This window comes from Engystomops pustulosus, chromosome 6 (genome assembly GCF_040894005.1).
Source record: "Engystomops pustulosus chromosome 6, aEngPut4.maternal, whole genome shotgun sequence".
Taxonomy (NCBI): domain Eukaryota; kingdom Metazoa; phylum Chordata; class Amphibia; order Anura; family Leptodactylidae; genus Engystomops; species Engystomops pustulosus.
Window position 1 is genome coordinate 178,877,707 of NC_092416.1, and position 16,949 is coordinate 178,894,655.

Consider the following 16,949-nt stretch of genomic DNA (forward strand, 5'->3'; position numbering starts at 1 on the left):
TATATAGATAGCCCACTGGTCCACAATCAGCCCCCCCAGTTCACAGCAGATGCCCCCCTTTAATGAAAGGTCCATCCTAGATGTCCCCTTTAATGAATTGTCCTGCCAGATGCAATCTTTAATTAAAAGTCCTGGCCAGATGCCCCCTTTATACTGACCTTTCGGCTTCTTCTTCCTGACCCTGCAGGTCCGTCTTCTCCTCAAGGCTCTGTCTTCTGCCCGGTCACATTATAAGATGCGTCGGTGTCGCAGCAACAGGATGTCATAGTGTAAGGGTCCTCACTGCGCATACAATACGACGTCTGGTGTCATACTAATGCGTCCGGGCAGGAAGAGCAGAAGACGGAACCGCTGGGCCAGGGAGAAGAAGCCAAAAGTTTCAGTACAGATTTTTTATTTTATTTTTTTTTCCTCATATAGGGCCCGGGCATGGGGGGTTTAGTGGGTACTGTGAGTCCCTCAGACCCCCCTTTTGATAGGCCCTTGAACATAGTCCCACTAGACCCCCATGATGAAGGCCCTGACTGCTACAAACGATCAAGTCTCAGTTAGGGGGCTAACCCTTTAATATATTATTGGATGACCCACATTCAGACCTCCATCAGTCAGTAAATGATGACTTATACTACTGAGGGGGAGATTTATCAGAAATGTGTGAGAGCAGAACGGTTCTAGTTGCCCCTGTCAACCAATCGGAGGTCAGCTTTCATTTTACCACAGCTGTTTATAAAATGAAATCTGAACTATGATTGGTTGTCATGGGCAACTAGAACAGTTTTACCTCAGACACTTCTGATACATGTCTCTGACTCAATATTTTCCTCTATCCTCCCCTTCAGTCGTCTTACTGCTGCCTTGCACATTACATTTGCGCAGTCATGGCCGCCGCTGTGAGAAGATTTGGGATGCAAGGCTTTTTAGAACTAATACAAACAGTGAATAGGCTGAGGCGAAGATAAGGACACTAAACACTGAAATTGAATTTCTCAGATGTGAAACCATGAAGGCGAAATCCATTACTCTTCGAAAAAGTCTTGATGTACTTATGTGAATGGCAAAGTTTCTCGGGAGGAGGGGAGCAGAAACCCACCACCTAAAATACAGGGCATAAAGTGTGAATGGCGGTAATAGTGGGCACTGGTATAATAGAGGAGCTATAATTGGGTCCCGTGTGGCTGCCAGTAATAGGGGGCACCGAATTAAAGGAACCTACCATGAGGAATCCACTATCAGTAGTATGTGATGTGATGGTATATTCCTCCTCCGGCCTCTTCCCTAATTTGTAATGTAATAATTACAGAAAACCTAACTTGTTAAAACCTGTATTTTAGTAATATGTAAATTAACTGCAAAAACTATGGTATATTTATGGTAGGACGCAGGGAGTAGGGGAGCCCTACTTTAGCTTGGGCCTCTCAACTTTGGGCAGTCACTATTTTAGAAGAGTCCCCTACCAAAATGTGTTACCCCTTCAAGCCTCCTGTGATGAGATGTAATCTGTGAAGAGACCTGGTATTATGGGGCAGATTTACTTACCAGGTCCTGTCGCGATCCCGTGGTGCGTTGTCCGCCGAGGATTGGGGTCTGCCACGATTCACTAAGATCGTGGCCCGAGTTCCTGCATCCGTCGCTTCTGCCCCGAGGTCTGACGGAGTTCACCTTCTTCCTCCCGGTGCTTGTGCGTGTCTTGCGGCACATTTCTAAATGTTAAATCCCGTGCGTCTGAATCCGTCAGGTTGTCCGATGGGCCACCCCCTAATTTCTGTCGCGTGCAAGCCGGGGCCGATGCACCAAAATTTGATCGCGTGCGCCAAAATCCCAGGGCAATTAACGGAAATTGTCAGGAAACCCGACGAAAATGCACTCTGTGGAGCCCCTATGTGTTGGCTTTTCCTGCAGTGCCCCTAATGGGGAAATTAGGTATTGCACAGTTCCCATCCCAAATGGGTTGTTTGTGTAATGTGGGTCAGGCCCTCCAGAGTCAGATTTGCTTCTTAAAGGTCCTAAACAGAAAACTCCTTATGATTAAATCAGAATTCTCTTAAAGGTATAATGAAATGGGTTTTCAAAAATGGACATCCTCTCAAATGTCGTAAGGCCAGGACTATGGATGAAGTCTAGGCCTTGCTATATACTGGAGGATGAGACATCATTGAGAAATTGTTCCAAAATAGTCACTTAATAATACAAGACCGGTAGACATGAGGCCAGTACGGGAACCCACATCCATTGGCCATGGGCTACAATACGGCGGGAGGATTCATGTGTTAACACTCAATGGTGTAGGCGTCTTTAAGGACCCAAAGATAAAATATTCTGTGCTAATATTTCCATGTGTTGTTGTAGAGAATGTTCTTAAGGAAAATTAGGAACCCTGCCAGAACTTGTCATATTCTTCCTGACAAAAGGATGACGGAAATGAATACGAAAAGCAGCAACAAACACTCCTTCTCTTTCCCGACACAGAAGGCTGAGCAGATATGAAAATGGGAGCCAGATCTATAAAGCCGAAAATAAAATATGTTCTGAATTAAGAATCAAGCTGTGCAGAGAATATTTCAATTTTGATGATCATAGAAGGGAAATTATACTCAAAAATGTACTGGGAACTCTATAACATCTCTAACAGATCCCCGAAGACTTTAAGATGTCTATTAATAGCCAACCCTAAAGTGCCAGTCACGGGAAGAAGTCTTTCTTCTTGGACATGTAACCCTATTGGACTCTACTGGGCTTCGTGGGATGGACATCTTGGAAGACGTGTGTTTTCCAGGTTAGGGTCCTATTTCAGGAGGTCAATGCAATGGCTGACATCTCAAGATCAATGTTGTTAGATCCACCAATCCGGTGTTGTTTTGCCCATACATGTGTGACTTGGTGCCTCATACCAGAAGATTAGAAGATTTGGAAGTATATATTGAATTGGCAAACAGCACCACCAAGGAGCTTAAGGTCGTCGAGAAACATTTGAGTCATATGGTCGAAGTCGAAGAAACAATCTGTTTGACCGATGGGTTTCTCTTATACAATTTATCATAGCCTTAAGGTAAACATGCTTCTTCAATAGCTGGTGCCTCCTTACATTGGGTGCCATCAGTGGAGAGTGAGAACAATCCTGTAGGTTTTGATGTACCTTAGTTAAAGTCCATGGGCTTGTGGGTGGACGATCATGCTACAGGTAGGACATCCACATAGGACAACAGTTGGGTCAACCCTACTCATCACTACCCATGGAACTAGGTGACCCACTATGAGGATGTCCTGACTCGTGGCACATTTTAATGGAAAAAAGGGGTGGATTTCCAATAGAACGAGCCATCTTCTATCTCATGAGTGATATTTGTTGACCTTTGGACATTGTCTTGATAGACTGCAGGTCTACAGTAGACACTACATAGGGTTAGTATATTCTAAGTCTTAAGAACATAATGTTGGTCATGCAATGATGACTAAATCTGGACTGTCCAAGCAGTCTTGAAGGCCATACATAACATTAGTACCATATACGGTGGAGACAACCGTTTATCTACGACTATACTATATAAGCTTTAAATCTTGAGTTATGAAGGAATCTTGAAGACCATATCTCTGGTCACACAATGATGTTAGTAATGAATGGGGTGAAGTGAACCCTCATCTATTTCCATGCCGGGTGTTGAAGGTGGTGGTGGATCTCATAGACATGAGACGTGATATCATTGTTTGGTTTATTTTGGGACCTTCAGGTCACATATGTCAACAATTTTATCATCAGCCAAGCGATGCAATATCCTATCAATGAGTCAGAGTATACAGAGGGAGATTCCTTCTTTGAAGCTTTCCTTTAGGGATGACTGCGTGATTGATGCCGATCCTGCAGGTGCGGCCCTGGAGAAGGACTTCATGATCACGGACTATGAATCCCCGGTGCACCGGAGATGTGTTTATGGTTACGTCAACATGTCATTGTACGGTGAAGCCTCCAGTGTAGCACGCTTACTTCTTGTGTGTTCTGCTGGGGCCTGTAATCATCTCCGGACTCATCTATCAAAAGCGATGCCCCCTAGTGGCCGGATGATGGAAGCCTTTGCTACAGACACATTCATCCGAAAGTTTACTTCTACAAAAGCCATTGGGTATGGGAATCATTCCCTTCTGCATTCCGATCCCATTGCCCCACCTCTCCTAATTATATTTCCATCAGCTTAAGAGGCACAATAAACATTTCTGGTTTATGTAAATTTAGGAAAGCCAGAGAAAGCCTGAGTGAGGGTCTCATGTTACCTGTGTCCTAAGTAATGTACATAGTAATAGAGAGAGAAGGAGCTTGTCATTTCCCACATGTGCCTGGAATCTGATTGTAATTCTGAACTATCCATATATACAATAATACATTAGGATTATGCTAAGACCACAGGAAGAGGCCCCCATGACACATGTTATACATCCCTGAATAGTCTCTATACTGTAACTCATGAATGGGAATGTAAGTGTATCATAATCTGTAGTTGTGAAAAACCATGAAAAGTCACCAGAAATCCAGTATGGTTTTATTAATAATTAATTACACTATAATACTGCCCCCTATGTACAAGAATATAACTACTATAATACTGCCCCCTATGTACAAGAATATAACTACTATAATACTGCCCCTATGTACAAGAATATAACTACTATAATACTGCCCCTATGTACAAGAATATAACTACTATAATACTGCCCCCTATGTACAGGAATATAACTACTATAATACTGCCCTCTATGTACAAGAATATAACTACTATAATACTGCCCCCTATGTACAAGAATATAACTACTATAATACTGCCCCCTGTTTACAAGAATATAACTACTATAATACTGCCCCTATGTACAAGAATATAACTACTATAATACTGTCCCCTATGTACAAGAATATAACTACTATAATACTGCCCCCTATGTACAGGAATATAACTACTATAATACTGCCCCCTATGTACAGGAATATAACTACTATAATACTGCCCCCTATGTACAAGAATAGAACTACTATAATACTGCCCCCTATGTACAAGAATATAACTACTATAATACTGCTCCCTATATACAAGAATATAACTACTATAATACTGCCCCCTATGTACAAGAATATAACTACTATAATAGTGCCCCCTATGTACAAGAATATAACTACTATAATACTGCCCCCTATGTACAAGAATATAACTACTGTAATACTGCCCCCTATGTACAAGAATATAACTACTATAATACTACCCCCTATGTACAAGAATATAACTACTATAATACTGCCCCCTATGTACAGGAATATAACTACTATAATACTGCCCCCTATGTACAGGAATATAACTACTATAATACTGCCCCTATGTACAAGAATATAACTACTATAATACTGCCCCCTATGTACAAGAATATAACTACTATAATACTGCCCCTTATGTACAAGAATATAACTACTTTAATACTGCCCCCTATGTACAAGAATATAACTACTATAATACTGCCCCTTATGTACAAGAATATAACTACTATAATACTGCCCCCTATGTACAAGAATATAACTACTATAATACTGTCCCCTATGTACAAGAATATAACTACTATAATACTGCCCCTTATGTACAAGAATATAACTACTATAATACTGCCCCCTATGTACAAGAATATAACTACTATAATACTGTCCCCTATGTACAAGAATATAACTACTATAATACTGCCCCCTATGTACAAGAATATAACTACTATAATACTGCCCCTTATGTACAAGAATATAACTACTATAATACTGCCCCCTATGTACAAGAATATAACTACTATAATACTGTCCCCTATGTACAAGAATATAACTACTATAATACTGCCCCCTATGTACAAGAATATAACTACTATAATACTGCTCCCTATATACAAGAATATAACTACTATAATACTGCCCCCTATGTACAAGAATATAACTACTATAATAGTGCCCCCTATGTACAAGAATATAACTACTATAATACTGCCCCCTATGTACAAGAATATAACTACTGTAATACTGCCCCCTATGTACAAGAATATAACTACTATAATACTACCCCCTATGTACAAGAATATAACTACTATAATACTGCCCCCTATGTACAGGAATATAACTACTATAATACTGCCCCCTATGTACAGGAATATAACTACTATAATACTGCCCCTATGTACAAGAATATAACTACTATAATACTGTCCCCTATGTACAAGAATATAACTACTATAATACTGCCCCTTATGTACAAGAATATAACTACTTTAATACTGCCCCCTATGTACAGGAATATAACTACTATAATACTGCCCCCTATGTACAAGAATATAACTACTATAATACTGTCCCCTATGTACAAGAATATAACTACTATAATACTGCCCCCTATGTACAAGAATATAACTACTATAATACTGCTCCCTATGTACAAGAATATAACTACTATAATACTGCCCCTATGTACAAGAATATAACTACTATAATACTGCCCCCTATGTACAGGAATATAACTACTATAATACTGCCCCCTATGTACAGGAATATAACTACTATAATACTGCCCCTATGTACAAGAATATAACAACTATAATACTGTCCCCTATGTACAAGAATATAACTACTATAATACTGCCCCTTATGTACAAGAATATAACTACTTTAATACTGCCCCCTATGTACAGGAATATAACTACTATAATACTGCCCCCTATGTACAAGAATATAACTACTATAATACTGCCCCTATGTACAAGAATATAACTACTATAATACTGCCCCCTATGTACAAGAATATAACTACTATAATACTGCTCCCTATGTACAAGAATATAACTACTATAATACTGTCTCCCCTATGTACAGGAATATAACTACTATAATACTTCCCCCTATGTACAAGAATAAAACTACTATAATACTGCTCCTATGTACAAGAATATAACTACTATAATACTGCCCCCTATGTACAGGAATATAACTACTATAATACTGCCCCTATGTACAGGGATATAACTACTATAATACTGCCCCTATGTACAGGAATATAACTACTATAATACTGCCCCTATGTACAGGGATATAACTACTATAATACTGCCCCTATGTACAGGAATATAACTACTATAATACTGCCCCCTATGTACAAGAATATAACTACTATAATACTGCTCCTATGTACAAGAATATAACTACTATAATACTGCCCCCTATGTACAGGAATATAACTACTATAATACTGCCCCCTATGTACAAGGAAATAAATAAGATTTTATATTTTGTGCAGTGTATGATACTATTTGGTGTGTGGCGGTATTATTTAGACACTGATGGACATTACTTTTTGGTTATCTTCTGGAGTCTATTACTTGCCTCTATATGGCACATGACCTCTTCAAAGTCACATCCCATCGGCCGGCGATCTCAATTACCGGAGCCTAATAGGCAATTTCTTAAATGACAACCATCTGAGGACAGGATGCGACGTTCCTCCGACATTATGTGAATTCTCTCCTCCTAATGAAGTCTTTCTTCCTCCTGCACAAAGACTTAATTGAATAATCCGGCACTTACAGGGAAAATACCGCCAGCGTCATTCTCTGTTTACACCATCAGTCAGAAATGGGCTCTTAAAGAGGCGGCGGGGGTAATTAGCGGCCAAAGAGGCAGCCGGCCAAATGTTATCTCCCCAGACGGGAGGGTAATCATCAGAGATGGGGGAGGGGCAGGCATTGCACTGCATTACACATTATAATGGTAATAACCATAAAGGTTATAAAAACAACCGCCAAACAATACACCGGTGCACAGCATCACTGCCATACCCATCCACCGGACATACCAATGAAGGTAAGTCACTGGAATCCAGCGTTCCCCTTACTGGTCTCTTCACTTGGATCATATCGATGTGGATCCTACTCCTTCACTTCTTCCATTACAGGGGGTGTATCAGGACTTAAATGCCTAAGAAGTCATTCATAGAGCTTGTAATGGGAGTAAAAACATACAGTTGTGGCCCCAAATCTATACCCCTGGGGCACATGTGTGTGTAGCAATGAATCGGAGGCCCATGGTGTTACAAAGTCTCTTCAATGGGTGGAACGGTGGCTCAGTGGTTAGCATTACAGTCTTGCAGCGCTGGGGACCTGGGTTCAAGTTCCAGGGTCAACATCTGCAAAGAGTTTGTATGTTCTCTCCGTGTTTGCCTCTGTTTCCTCCGGGTTCTCCGGTTTCCTCCCACACTCCAAAACATACTGGTAGGTGGATTGGATTGTGAGCCCCATTGGGGACAGGGACCAATTTGGCAAGTTCTGTGCAGCGCTGCGTCATCTGTGTGCGCTATATAAATAACAAATTATAATGTCACACAGGCCGATGAAACAGCACGTAACAGGCTATACATACACACATGCGCATGCTGAGTTTGCTCAAGCGGTTACCAGCCTTGATTCTAGAGGGAAGATAACAAATATTGCAACATAAATATCAACATTACATGTTAACCCTTCAGTAATGAGCAGGAAGTATGACAGGAGTTATTACTGCATTCTGGCAGCAGGTGGCAGCAAAGTATGACAAATTAGGGGAGCTTCAAAATTAAAGGGACATACAAGTTAGCCCCCATCCAGGGGCAGGGGCTAACTTGCTATCGGTGGTGGTCTAAGTAAAGGGATGAGAATTGGCCAGTTATGAGTCACAAGAAACGGGGTCCGTTGTACCCCTATCGTAGGTCTAGATAAAGACAACAGTTGGTTGCGCATGCGCAGACTGCTCCATTCTTCTTTATTGGGCTGATGGAGTTTGCCGAGTTGAGCGCTGATCCTAGAATCCCTAGGACCACCATGGGAATGCTGGCCAGACCCTCCAGCTGACCAGGAGGATAACTGGAGCTAACTTTTAGTAATGACCAGTCTAGTGCATCATTATAGATATGCAAACCGGACTTCAAGTGCCTTGGGGGCGGAGCCTGATTTATCAATTACTGGTGATATAAGGAGAGAGCCCAAATCACAATTATTGGTGTGTTGGGTAACTTGGACATAATTGACTCCCAATTGATGATAGAAGGGAGCTGTGTGGCCAGAGATGAGATAAGGAGCCTTCACAGAGATTGAAGAATTCGTTGAGGGAAATAATGGCTTTTCCTGACTACGACTACGTAATCTTATCGATCTGGGATTGCTGACTTTACAATAGCAAAGATGGCAGGAGTATAAGATTTCACAACTGGATCATATATACAGGCAGTCCCCGGGTTACATACAGGATAGGTTCTGTAGGTTTCTTCTTAAGTCCAATTTGTATGTAAGTCGGAACTGTATATTTTATAATTGTAACCCCAGCCAAAAATTTTTTGGTCTCTTTGACAATTGGATTTTAAAACTTTTGTATTGTCATAAGAACCAGGAGTAACAATAAAGCTTCATTACAGACACCTGTGATATCTGTTATAGCTGATTATTGTAGCCTAAGGCTAAAGTACAGGAAATTACCAACATCTAGAGGTCCGTTTGTAACTAGGGGTCGTCTGTAAGTCGGGTGTGCTTAAGTAGGGGACCGCCTGTACTTGTTAATTACCTTGTGGTAGAGAATAATTTAATCGAATAATACCTTTCCATGCAACCTCCATTATTAGCAGCTTTACCAGCAGCTGCCTGGCACTGAGAGCTCCTATATAATTCCATATTCACTATATTGTCTATCAGTTCTATGTCAGGAAACTTCCTCCTAATCCTTTCTATATTAGAGGAGGAGACGATATCCATGGAACGTTCTGTGACCCTCAGAGATCAGAGAGATCCGTTACTTCCTTACAGTAATTGTTACCATCTTAATCCTCTTGACATTGAAGATGCAAATAGCGACACAATAGAAGTGACAGCGGATCACGTGTTCCCATAAATCACAGGCTTCAATGAGTTTAGATTATGAGATTTTTTATAAAACATCAATTATTATCAAATTGAAGGCGCAGTCAGCAAAACAATCACCGCTCCGCATCCGCCTGCGCCAGAGTCTAATCCTGGGAGGTTCTGTCTCTTTCTCCACAGAACACAAGTCCGATGTGTATGAAGAACCGCAGGATAATCGCTCCAAACCGCAGCCATTTATCTACAGCACCAGGAACCCACGACCCCATATACCTGGAGACCCTGGGTACAAGTACAAAATATAATATAAATTGTACATAACAGGGAATATATTGTACATAGGGGGCAGTATTATAGTAGTTATATTCTTGTACATAGGAGGCAGTATTATAGTAGTTATATTCTTGTACATAGGGGGCAGTATTATAGTAGTTATATTCCTGTACATAGGAGACAGTATTATAGTAGTTATATTCTTGTACATAGGGGGCAGTATTATAGTAGTTATATTCTTGTACATAGGGGGCAGTATTATAGTAGTTATATTCCTGTACATAGGGGGCAGTATTATAGTAGTTATATTCTTGTACATAGGGGGCAGTATTATAGTAGTTATATTCCTGTACATAGGGGGCAGTATTATAGTAGTTATATTCCTGTACATAGGGGGCAGTATTTTAGTAGTTATATTCTTGTACATAGGGGCAGTATTATAGTAGTTATATTCTTGTACATAGGGGGCAGTATTATAGTAGTTATATTCTTATACATAGGGGGCAGTATTATAGTAGTTATATTCCTGTACATAGGGGCAGTATTATAGTAGTTATATTCTTGTACATAGGGGCAGTATTATAGTAGTTATATTCTTGTACATAGGGGGCAGTATTATAGTAGTTATATTCCTGTACATAGGGGCAGTATTATAGTAGTTATATTCTTGTACATAGGGGCAGTATTATAGTAGTTATATTCTTGTACATAGGGGGCAGTATTATAGTAGTTATATTCCTGTACATAGTGGGCAGTATTATAGTAGTTATATTCCTGTACATAGGGGGCAGTATTATAGTAGTTATATTCTTATACATAGGGGGCAGTATTATAGTAGTTATATTCCTGTACATAGGGGCAGTATTATAGTAGTTATATTCTTATACATAGGGGGCAGTATTATAGTAGTTATATTCTTGTACATAGGGGGCAGTATTATAGTAGTTATATTCTTGTACATAGGGGGCAGTATTATAGTAGTTATATTCTTGTACATAGGGGGCAGTATTATAGTAGTTATATTCTTGTACATAGGAGGCAGTATTATAGTAGTTATATTCTTGTACATAGGGGGCAGTATTATAGTAGTTATATTCCTGTACATAGGGGCAGTATTATAGTAGTTATATTCTTGTACATAGGGGCAGTATTATAGGAGTTATATTCTTGTACATAGGGGGCAGTATTATAGTAGTTATATTCCTGTACATAGTGGGCAGTATTATAGTAGTTATATTCCTGTACATAGGGGGCAGTATTATAGTAGTTATATTCTTATACATAGGGGGCAGTATTATAGTAGTTATATTCCTGTACATAGGGGCAGTATTATAGTAGTTATATTCTTATACATAGGGGGCAGTATTATAGTAGTTATATTCTTGTACATAGGGGGCAGTATTATAGTAGTTATATTCTTGTACATAGGGGGCAGTATTATAGTAGTTATATTCTTGTACATAGGGGGCAGTATTATAGTAGTTATATTCTTGTACATAGGAGGCAGTATTATAGTAGTTATATTCTTGTACAAAGGGGGCAGTATTATAGTAGTTATATTCTTGTACATAGGGGGCAGTATTATAGTAGTTATATTCTTGTACATAGGGGGTAGTATTATAGTAGTTATATTCTTGTACATAGGGGGCAGTATTATAGTAGTTATATTCTTGTACATAGGGGGCAGTATTATAGTAGTTATATTCTTGTACATAGGGGGTAGTATTATAGTAGTTATATTCTTGTACATAGGGGGCAGTATTATAGTAGTTATATTCCTGTACACAGGGGGCAGTATTATAGTAGTTATATTCCGTACATAGGGGGCAGTATTATAGTAGTTATATTCTTGTACATAGGGGGCAGTATTATAGTAGTTATATTCCTGTTCATAGGGGCAGTATTATAGTAGTTATATTCCTGTACATATTGGGCAGTATTATAGTAGTTATATTCCTGTACATAGGGGGTAGTATTATAGTAGTTATATTCTTGTACATAGGGAGTAGTATTATAGTAGTTATATTCCTGTACATAGGGGGCAGTATTATAGTAGTTATATTCTTGTACATAGGGGGCAGTATTATAGTAGTTATATTCCTGTACATAGTGGGCAGTATTATTGTAGTGGGGCAGTATTATAGTAGTTATATTCTTGTACATAGGCGACAGTATTATAGTAGTTATATTCTTGTACATAGGGGGCAGTATTATAGTAGTTATATTCTTGTACACAGGGGGCAGTATTATAGTAGTTATATTCCTGTACATAGGGGGCAGTATTATAGTAGTTATATTCTTGTACATAGGGGGCAGTATTATAGTAGTTATATTCTTGTACATAGGGGGCAATATTATAGTAGTTATATTCTTGTACACAGGGGGCAGTATTATAGTAGTTATATTCTTGTACATAGGGGGTAGTATTATAGTAGTTATATTCTTGTACATAGGGGCAGTATTATAGTAGTTATATTCTTGTACATAGGGGGCAGTATTATAGTAGTTATATTCCTGTACATAGTGGGCAGTATTATTGTAGTGGGGCAGTATTATAGTAGTTATATTCTTGTACATAGGCGGCAGTATTATAGTAGTTATATTCTTGTGCATGGGGGGTAGTATTATAGTAGTTATATTCTTGTACATAGGGGGCAGTATTATAGTAGTTATATTCTTGTACATAGGGGGCAGTATTATAGTAGTTATATTCTTGTACATAGGGGGCAGTATTATAGTAGTTATATTCCTGTACATAGGGCACAGTATTATAGTAGTTATACACAGGAGGCGGGATTATATTCTTGAACATGTTGGCAGATTTATCACTTTTATATTGTAGTCAGTGTTCTGTGGGGAGTTATTGTGTAATAATTCCTAATTTGTGCACCAGCCTGAGGCGCGATGAGAATAATATAGTGAAAAAATAGGATCATTTGAATTTTAGTTTCGGCTCACGCATTATCCATATACTATACATGAGGTAAAAACCTCACAGATATTATTGTTGTGGCCTTTATCTTCGGATCTCATTACAATTCATCAGCTATTAATAACGCTATAATCTCCGGCATGTGATTATATCGCCTCCCCCCAGTGTGGTGTCTCTATTCATAAGGAAAACACAAGAGGTCAATTTTAGCATTAATTACTGTAATTCTCCTCAGCATTGGACGTCTGTTCTGGTGATACGTTTCACAGCGTTGTCTTACGGAGATATAACATCTGTGATACTGGACTATTATTCCATCCCCCTCCCCGGCTCTCCTGTTATACACAGGTAGGATGTATGTGGGGGGATTCAGGCCCTGATTACTGTTCGTGGATGGCAGAGTATCACTATAGTTACGTGTTTCCTCCTGACAAACTCATTAGCAGATACCATCACATACAGAGATTATAACATACGGTATATTAAGGTGAGGATAGACTATAATAGAGAGCGACAGAAAGGGAGAAATGCTGCAAAAGTGTGACCCTGACACTTGGGGGACAGGACAGGGACACGCTGACACTTGGGGGACAGGACAGGGACACGCTGACACTTGGGGGACAGGACAGGGACACGCTGACACTTGGGGGGACAGGACAGGGACACGCTGACACTTGGGGGACAGGACAGGGACACGCTGACACTTGGGGGGACAGGACAGGGATACGCTGACACTTGGGGGACAGGGACACGCTGACACTTGGGGGGACAGGACAGGGACACGCTGACACTTGGGGGGACAGGACAGGGACACGCTGACACTTGGGGGACAGCACAGGGACACGCTGACACTTGAGGGGACAGGACAGGGACACGCTGACACTTGGGGGACAGGACAGGGACACGCTGACACTTGGGGTACAGGACAGGGACACGCTGACACTTGGGGGGACAGGACAGGGACACGCTGACACTTGGGGGACAGGACAGGGACACGCTGACACTTGGGGGACAGGACTGAGACACGCTGACAATTGAGGGGACAGGACAGGGACATGCTGACACTTGGGGGACAGGACGGGGACACGCTGACACTTGGGGGGACAGGACAGGGACACGCTGACACTTGGGGGACAGGACAGGGACACGCTGACACTTGGGGGACAAGACAGGGACACGCTGACACTTGGGGGACAGGACAGGGACATGCTGACACTTGGGGGACAGGACAGGGACACGCTGACACTTGGGGGACAGGACAGGGACACGCTGACACTTGGGGGACAGGAAAGGGACATGCTGACACTTGGGGGGACAGGACAGGGACACGCTGACACTTGGGGGGGACAGGGACACGCTGACACTTGGGGGACAGGACAGGGACACGCTGACACTTGGGGGGCAGGACAGGGACACGCTGACACTTGGGGGGACAGGACAGGGACACGCTGACACCTGGGGGACAGGACAGGGACACGCTGACACTTGGGGGGACAGGACAGGGACACGCTGACACTTGGGGGACAGGACAGGGACACGCTGACACTTGGGGGGCAGGACAGGGAGACACTGACACTTGGGGGACTGGACAGGGACACGCTGACACTTGGGGGACTGGACAGGGACACGCTGACACTTGGGGGGACAGGACAGGGACACGCTGACACTTGGGGGACAGGGACACACTGACACTTGGGGGGACAGGACAGGGACACGCTGACACTTGGGGGTACAGGACAGTGAGACACGCTGACACTTGGGGGGCAGGACAGGGACACGCTGACACTTGGGGGGCAGGACAGGGACACGCTGACACTTGGGGGGACAGGACAGGGACACGCTGACACTTGGGGGGACAGGACAGGGACACGCTGACACTTGGGGGACAGGACAGGGACACGCTGACACTTGGGGGACAGGACAGGGACACGCTGACACTTGGGGGGACAGGACAGGGACACGCTGACACTTGGGGGACAGGACAGGGACACGCTGACACTTGGGGGACAGGACAGGGACACGCTGACACTTGGGGGACAGGGCAGGGACACGCTGACACTTGGGGGACAGGAAAGGGACATGCTGACACTTGGGGGACAGGGCATGGACACGCTGACACTTGGGGGACAGGAAAGGGACATGCTTGCGGTATATAAGGGTCTCCTCACACAGACACAAGGTAATTTGTTATTTCTCCCTTCATGAGACCCTCATTATTATGCGGCCGGTGTAACCCCTCACAGTCGGGTCCTTACTGATATGAGAGCAGCACACAGCAAACAAAGCCAGACCAGAATAATCTCCTTAAATCTTACAATCTAAAAAAACTAATTAGTTAAAGAGGAACACTTGATCCTGTGGCATCAGATATGACATATTTCATAGACTGCCACGTCTCATGCAGGGGGAGATCCGCAATGTCCTGATTATATTCTCTCTGATGGCCTGGGGCGATTCAGGAGGCCACAGCACTACCCCACTAGAAGTGCCCGGGCCTACGGAAGCCTTAATCCACCACCGGTGGTCACTATCTATTATCATCATCGCAGTTAGATAATGTTTGTTAGTGACTTTCCCCCAGGGATGTTGGGTAATATCTGAAGTGTGATCTGCTCGGAGACCTTCATGATGGCCACTCTGGGCTCCTCAATCATGGAGAAGCAGATGTGCCTGTGATGAGAGACAGCTGCTCGCTGCTGACTGGCATTGTGCGAGAGTTAATGGAGAGTGAGAGACTTAATGAGAATGAAATTAGGGTGAGGGGAGAGGAAGGAGGGTGAAATGGAATTTAACCCTTCACCCTCTAGATATTTGTTTTGTGAATATCTTGTGGGCAACATCAATTTTTCATTTAAGGTGTGGGTGTAGAGCTAGTATGCATATATATGGGCCCGTCTGAGGGTCCCAGTCGCCCCTGTACCCCATTAGACACCAGTATTATAACTGTATGGACCTGCAGTGGATTTGGTAACGTGGTAGAACAACCAAGCTCTTAAAGGGGTTGTACTATGTTGGCCACTCATCAGAGACCTTTTGACTATGATCCCACTTCTTCAACAGATTGACTATGCTCCATACCAATCAGTTAATCATATGGAGTTGTGCCCATTATGCTAAAGACCAGTGGGGGACAAGCTGCTTCTCTTCAAAGCTACTAAGGCTGCATTTACACAAACATATGGGGGGTGTATGTACGGCTACAAGCTTGCGGCCGTACATATGTCCCCCATAGACGGCAATGGCCGCACGGAGCGATACGGCACCGTACAGCTCCGTACATGGGGAAAAGATTCAAGTTATATTGAATCCCTTCCATATTGTCTTCATTGCTGTTGAAGTGCTTGATGGACATTGATATTGACAAGAAGTTTACTCTATTAACACAACTATTTAACAATGTCCAAGGTATTTGGGTTCTTCTCTGTTCTAGACCATCATGGAAGCTGATAAATATGTTCGCAAACTATGTAAAACCCTTAACCAATGCATCCCATCAGGTCCTAGAGTACATCAAAATAAAGTTCATGAATCCAGCTCTTCCGAAGTTTAAAACCACCTTTATTAAATTATACCCATGTCGTCCACAGGTAAAAAGACAGGTAGGTAAAGAGTAGATCATCCTGCCCTAAAAACACTGAGATACTGTTGTCTTGATGGCTGGTACCACCAAGTTATGATACTGTAGCTGTCCATGGAAATGATAGGCTGCTTGACTGTACGCTACAGTTGTCGATATACAACTGGGGTATCTGGAGGTGATGGTGTCCAACTTACGACCACAGGGTTGAGTGTATATTAAAGAGAGAGTTTTGACACTAGTGGAAAGAGTGAAGGTGGTCGTCCCTCACTGCCTAGTGGAACTAAGAGT